This window comes from Dermacentor andersoni, chromosome 1 (assembly GCF_023375885.2).
Source record: "Dermacentor andersoni chromosome 1, qqDerAnde1_hic_scaffold, whole genome shotgun sequence".
Taxonomy (NCBI): domain Eukaryota; kingdom Metazoa; phylum Arthropoda; class Arachnida; order Ixodida; family Ixodidae; genus Dermacentor; species Dermacentor andersoni.
Window position 1 is genome coordinate 326,668,211 of NC_092814.1, and position 7,480 is coordinate 326,675,690.

General features: G+C 51.4%; 1 pseudogene; it reads right to left on the bottom strand.

The window, feature by feature from the left end:
* Nucleotides 1-5,288: 5,288 nt before the first annotated feature.
* Nucleotides 5,289-5,467, bottom strand: LOC126516962 (U2 spliceosomal RNA; annotated as a pseudogene).
* Nucleotides 5,468-7,480: the final 2,013 nt, after the last annotated feature.

The following is a 7,480-nucleotide window of genomic DNA, read 5'->3' on the forward strand; positions in this document are numbered from 1 at the left end:
CCAACCGCGCAGCTGCAAGCACGGCCGACTCTGAGTGTTGGTCGCGGTGCAGTGCCAAGGACAAGATGACCACCTTCCACGAAATAGTGAAGTGGTACAGACTGAACACACAGACTATGCCGCCACCTCACCCGGGGCTTACCCGGAAGGAGGCAGTGTTATACAGACAGTTACAGACGGGGTCCCTGCTCACCCCGGTGCTAGCTAAGCACGTGTGTCCGAGCGTGTACGCGAGTGACGTGTGTAGACTGTGCGCGAAGGAAAGAGCCACCGCGGCTCACATCCTTTGGGACTGTAGCGTAAATCCGCGAGAAGCCAGCGAGAAGACGACGATCCCGCCGCAGCTAGAGACTGCAACGAGGAGCTATGACCAAGAGACACAACTCAAGGCCGTCCAGCAGGTCTCGGCAGCTCTAGAGAGGCAGTGACCGCGCGAAACCGAGGAGAACGGGGGCAGCACCGCCATGAAGGGAGCGGCGGCCCTCTCGGACCCGCGGAAGTAGCGAGGAACCAAGACCCCGAGGAGCACAACGCACGAGACTGCCGTAGTGGCCGCGTCGCGGTAAAAGCTTGTCCTCTATGCGTGTAGGGAGCCTCACCGACTTTGCAGGCATTTTCAATAATGTTGTTCTCTCTCTCTCTCACGTTGTGACAGCTTCCCGGCCGTGCACCAAGCGAAAATGAGTGAAGCCGGTAGTTTCTTGAACGGCAGTATTATATGCAAACGTAACATATGGGAGAACGTCGTCCCAATTTTTGTGGTCGACGTCAACATACATGGAAATCCCATCAGCGATCGTTTTGTTTAGCCTTTCTGTGAGCCCATTCGTCTGGGGATGGTAAGCAGTGGCTTTGCGGTAAACTGTACCACTGAGAAGCATGATATTTTCTGTGAGCTGCCCTGTAAATGCTGTGCCTCGGTCGGTTATAACCAGTGTCGGAGCACCGTGGCGGAGTACGATATCATGTACAAAGAAGGTCGCAATATTATTAGCAGTGCCTCGTGGGAGAGCTCTGGTTTCAATGTAACGTGTAAGGTAGTCTGTGGCAACAGCAATCCAACGGTTACCAGCCCTCGACGTGGGCTGGTAAATCTATGCCAAGCAAATCTATGCCAACCTGCTGAAAAGGGATCCGCGGAGGATCCACGGGATGGAGAAGTCCAGCGGGACGCACGGGTGGTGTCTTGCGTATCTGGCAGTCGCGGCATGTCTTCATGTATTGCTTTACGTCACGGCGAAGGTTAGGCCAGAAGTACTTTGGCGTATGCGTGAAAACGTCCTTGCGAATCCCAAGTGGCCCGAAAATGGCTCGTCGTGAGAGGCCCGCAGGCTGTCGTCACGTAGTGAATACGGCACTACAAGGAGGCAGGCGGTTGCGGTCGAGTGAAAACCCAATTGTAGAGAACGCCATCGCGGAGAAAAAACGAGGATAACTTGCGGATGAACATGCGAGGCGGTTCTGGTAGACGGTTCTCAAGGTAGTCGATGAGAGGCCGGAGTTCTGAATCATCGCGCTGTGGCTTGCTGATGCCTGATACTGTGATAATGAACAGAAATGCGTCCTCTTCATCAAAGTCGTATGGCGACTGTTGAAATGGAGAACGTGACAGGCAGTCGGCGTCGGTGTGTTTGCGCCCGGACTTGAACCCTATCGTCATATCGTATTCTTGCAAGCGAAGACTCCAGCGCGCAAGACGGCCAGATGGATCCTTCAGATTGGCGAGCCAGCACAATGAATGGTGATCTGTCACAACTCGAAACGATCGGCCGTACAAATATGGTCGGAACTTAGCAATTGCCCACACAATGGCCAAGCATTCCTTCTCCGTAGTCGAATAGTTCCTTTCAGCTGGAGACAAAATGCGGCTTGCGTACGCAATGACGCGCTCGGCAATGAGCGTCGAGCAAAGTCTTTTGTGGCTTTGTCTGTGACAAACTGGTGGAGGTGCTGGGTACGCGTCCATGTGCTCTGACCCCCAGGAACTGGAAGCGGAAAACCTACGCAAAAGCCTACGGCTTCAAAGACTGCCTCCGGAATACGGCCTGCAAGATCTGCAGAGGATGTCCACCACAACCGCAAGCCAGACACAGGAGACATACGGGACAGCCTCCTGCGTCGCTGGTTCTCCACACCCCACGCTGGCCGCGGCCGTTCGATGGTGAGCCTTTTGAGGACGTGGAAGACTGGCTCGATGACTTCGATCGTGTGTCTGACGTCAATTATTGGGACGAGCAGAAACAGTTAAGGAACGTGTACTTCGCCCTAGAGGACTCTGTCCGAACATGGTTCGCTAACCACGAGCAATCCATCACCACCTGGCAAGAATTTCAACGGCAGATACGCGATACGTGCATCAGTCCCGCAAGAAAAGAGCGAGCAGAGCAAGCCCTTCAGAATAGGGTTCAAAGGCCGAACGAAAGCGTAGTCATGTTCGTAGAGGACATGTCGCGGCTTTTCAAGCGTGCTGACCCTGGCATGACAGAAGCGAAGAAAGTACGCCTGCTGATGTGTGCAGTGAAAGAGCAGCTGTTTGCTGGACTGATGCGAAGGCCTCCAGCTACAGTAGCTGAGTTCGTCAGTGAGGCGACAACAATGGAGCGAGCCCTTCAGCAACGCTCCTCAGTCTACGATCGCCAAATCAGCCTGGGATCAGCATCTTCTCTCTCGTTGCCCTATGACACCGATGTGCTTCGAGAGCTTGTGCGTAATGTCGTGGGTGAGGAGCTCGATCGACTACAGGGAGTGCGATTTCAACCAACCGTAACATCCCTCACAGATATCGTCCGCGAAGAAGTCCGCCAGGCGGCACAGCCATTCGTGCAAACCAGACCTGAAGCCGCCCCCGTACTGACTTATGGGCAAGCAGTGAGGCTACCTGCGCAACCCGGGAACCACCGTAACCCGCCTTCTTCTGAAGAACCGCTGTGCCACTTCCAGGGACAAGCTTCACGTACAAATATGTACGGGTCCACGAGCCCCCGAATCAATACGCGAAAGTCAGACGTGTGGCGCACATCTGACTGTCAGCCACTCTGCTTCCACTGTGGCGAAGCGGGCCACTTGTACCGTGCCTGCTACTACCAAAGAATAGGACTTCAGGGCTATCACCCCGGCGCTTGTCGCCCACGTGAGGGAGAGCGCCCGAGAGAAAACCAGCAATATCTGGCCAGTCAACCTTCGTCGCTGTACGCGCAGTTCCCACCGGTTGAACAGTTCTTGCTAACGACCCGATCTCCGCCTCCGCAGAGGCGCTAGTCACGATCACAACCTCCTCGACGATCGGCGTCACCTAGCCGCTACACTACGTTCTCCGCTTCCGTGGGCAACCGGCCCACGAGCCCAAGTCGGGGAAACTAAGAACGGCGACCTCAGGAGGTGTGGCCGCTGTCCAACGCACTTCGAAAGATCCTCCGCTCCGATACCCCGACGACGACGACGACGATAACGACGACGACAACGACGACTGCGTACCTTCGACACCTTCCTTCGAAAACTGTGAACCTGTTTCAGCCGACATACTCGTTTCTGTAGATAACCACCCGGTAACCGCTCTTGTCCATACTGGTGCCGATTATTCTGTCATGAGCGGACAACTGGTTACTGCGCTTCGCAAGTTGACGACATCGTGGCCGGGACCTAAGCTCCGTACAGCCGGCGGTCATGTTCTCACGCCGATCGGCAAATGCACTGCGAGGCTACAAATTCGTGAGGTCCCATTTGTCGGTTCATTTATTATACTGGCAGAGTGCTCTAGACAGGTCATACTCGGCATGGACTTCCTTCGGCAGTACGGCGCAATCATAAACCTTCGCGAGTTGCTTGCCACTTATTCCAGCGAACACGCAACTCATTCGGACGACTACAACCCACAGTCAACAGTGTTACGCGTTTCGGGTGACTGTGCTACTTTACCACCCCGGAGTACTGCGTTGATCACCGTAGAAACAGACCATGATCCTCCTCATCTCGGAATCGCTGAAGGCAATCTGTCAGTCTTGTTGGCTCGACAGGTTTGCGTAGCCCGCGGAATCTTGCAGCTGTCGTCACGGAGTGCTCAGGTTTTAGTGACCAATTTCAGTCGTGAATACCAGCACTTCGCCCCACGAACAGCCATCGCCTATTTGGAGCCAGTGAGTGACTTTCCCGCTTGTTTAACTGTAGGACACAATGATGGAGATTCTAACTGTGACGTACCAGCCAAGAGCAATATTGATGTGAATTCTAAATTATCAGGTGAACAACAAGCTAGCATTCGAAGCCTTTTACAGTCTTTTGCGGATTCTTTCTCTTCAACATCGAAGGTCAACTAAACGCCTATTGCGAAACACAGGATTATTACAAATCCCAATGAAAGACCCGTGCGCCAACATGCCTAGCATGTGGCCCCGAATTGAACCGAGTGGCCGTCAGCTGTGTCGAGGTCGTGGCAATATAGTGTAACGACGACAGTGTGATGACGGCGACATGGTGACAATGCGGTGACGACTTCGTCCATGACGATGCCGTGACGACAAATGTATGAGAACGACTGTATAACGGATATGGCGTGACCACTGCTGTATGACAACGACTGTATGACGACGACGGCGTGACGACAATGGCATGACAATTCTGAAATGATTAATATAGTACAACGACGACAGTGTCTGCTTTGTCACTGGGATTGGCCCACAGTTGCGGACGGTGCCAATGGTGCTAAACTGAGCAACTGAGCAACGAGTTGAGAAAAGCTAGAGCTTTTAAAAACCTGGGAGACGCTTAAGCTTCGCCTTTAAGAGTAGAACGCGACAGTATTAAAAGACGCCTGACTGCTTCTCACGGTTCCCTGCAACTGCAGTTTATGCAACCGTAATCTTTACCGGGAAACGCTTGCGGCGAAGGGTATGCACGAAGGCGAGCTTTCTGGTTCTTTGTTTTCTTTCCGCCGCCCGGCCGGCGCTTACGGTGCCGCAGATGGTAGAAGCGCCGTGCTCTGCGCTATGATTGGTAGAAAGCAGGCGCGCCGCTCTATGATTCGTAGAGACGCGGCGGGCGCTGGGCTGTGATTGGTAGGCACGTTTCCCTCACACCGCCGAGGCCGTGCTCCCTGCGGAACGGGGCCCTTAAAGTTATCGCTCTAAAGAGTGTGGCAGCACTTAGCGACGATGATTGTCAGCCACAACTGTCTTGTGTAATTTGCGCTACCCCGTAAGCGCCATCTAGTAGAAAAGAAGCCGAACGCTAGTAGAAGAAAACTAATGATGCTAAAGCAGACGCACTCAACCATTTTTGTTCTGCGTGAGCAAAAACCGTGGGGCGATCCCCAAGATAGAGAATACCGGGCAGACCCACAGAAGAGGTGAAGCAGGCTTCAAGCACTTCGCCAACTTGCAATAATAAATTTAATATCTTGGGTCCAAATGCAACCCGCATCAAATATTAAGCTGATAAGAACTGGTACTACACTTTGACCCGTGTCGGCCATGTCTAAGTTCGCACTGTCCTCTCTCTGTCGGCGTTCCAAGCTCTTGCGTATCTACTTTCCTTTCCTTCCGCTCTCCCGTGGTGGCGGTTCCGTCGAAACGTCACGCGTGTCTAGTTTGCTCCGGCTCCTCAGGGCGGCGCTCGCGTCTTCCACGCTAACTTATATAAAAATTACGGTAAATTAGTTCGTACCTTTGTTCAAAGTTCTGTGTCACTCCTGTGTCGTGTCCTAAACAGCTTCCCTGGTCGTCCACCTTCACAGAGAGGAAATGTTCGTGATTTTACAGCGAAGTTGTATATGGCTAGGGTTCCGTCCATTTTTTATTACATGTAAAACCTAATCTAGGACCGTCTCCGCAACTTTAAAGGCGACGTGCTAGAACACGATGGCGTGGATGTCAGCTGCATGTAGCACACAGATGTCGGGAGGGCATCAGACAATCTTGGCAGCTGATGGCGCAATCACTCTCTCCAGAATCACTATTATCTACTGCTATAGCGTCGGCCGAGGGGCTGAGCAAGTACTCCGTGAATCTTCTGCACATTTGCTCGCGAGAAGTGTTACACTTACATAACAGACTGGATTTTGCTGATAGACAATAAATTACACACAGTAGCCATCGAGAATATGGACAAGTGAGTGTCTTTCCACCTCGCTGCCCTTTCACCTGTTTCTTTACCCTGATCGTTCTAGAAGGATCACTATTTTAGTAGCTTTTGAGGCATTTCACAGAGGTATTTTACTGGTGTATCTTCCCAGCTGATGCTGTCAAAAGTGTCCGGGGTCAATGGCCACTCACCGTTCCAGAACAAACCTTGACACTTCTCCTAGTTCCCAAGGCTTCCCTTGAAATTTTGAATATTACACCGTCCGATTACTAGTTGGTAAGGATTCATAATGCAAAGAATGGGCAAGGCGGGCAGACACGGACACAAGAGAAGTGGACAACACGAATGCCTCCATTAGGATCCGCCAACATCAGAACGGCTGCTCTTGTGTCCGTGTCTGCATGCCTTACCCTTTCTTTGCATTATGAATCATGACCAACTAGCTCAGCTTTCTGTCGTTCTAAGCTTCGTACCTATTGCATACGGCACGCGGCCGCGATCTTATCGCACTTGGACTTAGCTACGCCGACGGCGATGACGACGGCGGAAACTGGCTTGGAGTGTTCATATAATTGCTATCGCAAAAAAAAAAAAAAAAAAGACAATCCCCTTGTATGTTTCTAGGCAAGCTCAGCAAATAAAAAAAAATGGTATCATAGAGACGAATTTTCATAATTGTGCATAATTAAGCGTAACTAACTAGCTCATCATCATCATCATTAGCCTGTATTATGTCCAGTGCAGGACAAAGGCCTGTCCCTGCGATCTCCATTTACCCCTGTCCTGCGCTCCAACTATCGCACGAATTTCCTAATTTAATCGCACCACTTAGTCTCTTGCCGTCCTCGACTGCGCTTCCCTCCTCTTGGTACCCATTCTGTAACCCTAATGGTCCAACGGTTATCTAACCTGCGCATTACATGACCTGCCCAGCGCCATTTTTTTCTCTTAATGTCAATTAGAATATCGGCTATACTCGTTTGCTCTCTGATCCAAACCGCTCTCTTTGTCTCTCAATGTTACGTCTAGAATTCTTCGCTCCATCGCTCTTTGTGAGCTCCTTAGCTTGTTCTCAAGCTTCTTTGTCAGTCTCCAAGTCTCTGCCCCCATATGTCATCACCGGCAGAATGCACTGATTGTGCACCTTCCTTTTCAATGATAATAGTAAGCTTCCAGTCAGGAGCTGACAATGTCTGCCGTATACGATCCAACCCACTTTTACTTGTATAAATTTCCTTCTCTTGATCAGAGTTCCCTGTGATTAATTGACTTAGGTAAACGTACTCCTTCACAGACTCTAGAGGCTGACTGGCGAACTCTTGTCCCCTTGCCCGGTTATTCATCATTAACTTTGTCTTCTGAATATTAATCTTCAACCCCACTCTTACACTATCTCTGTTAAGGT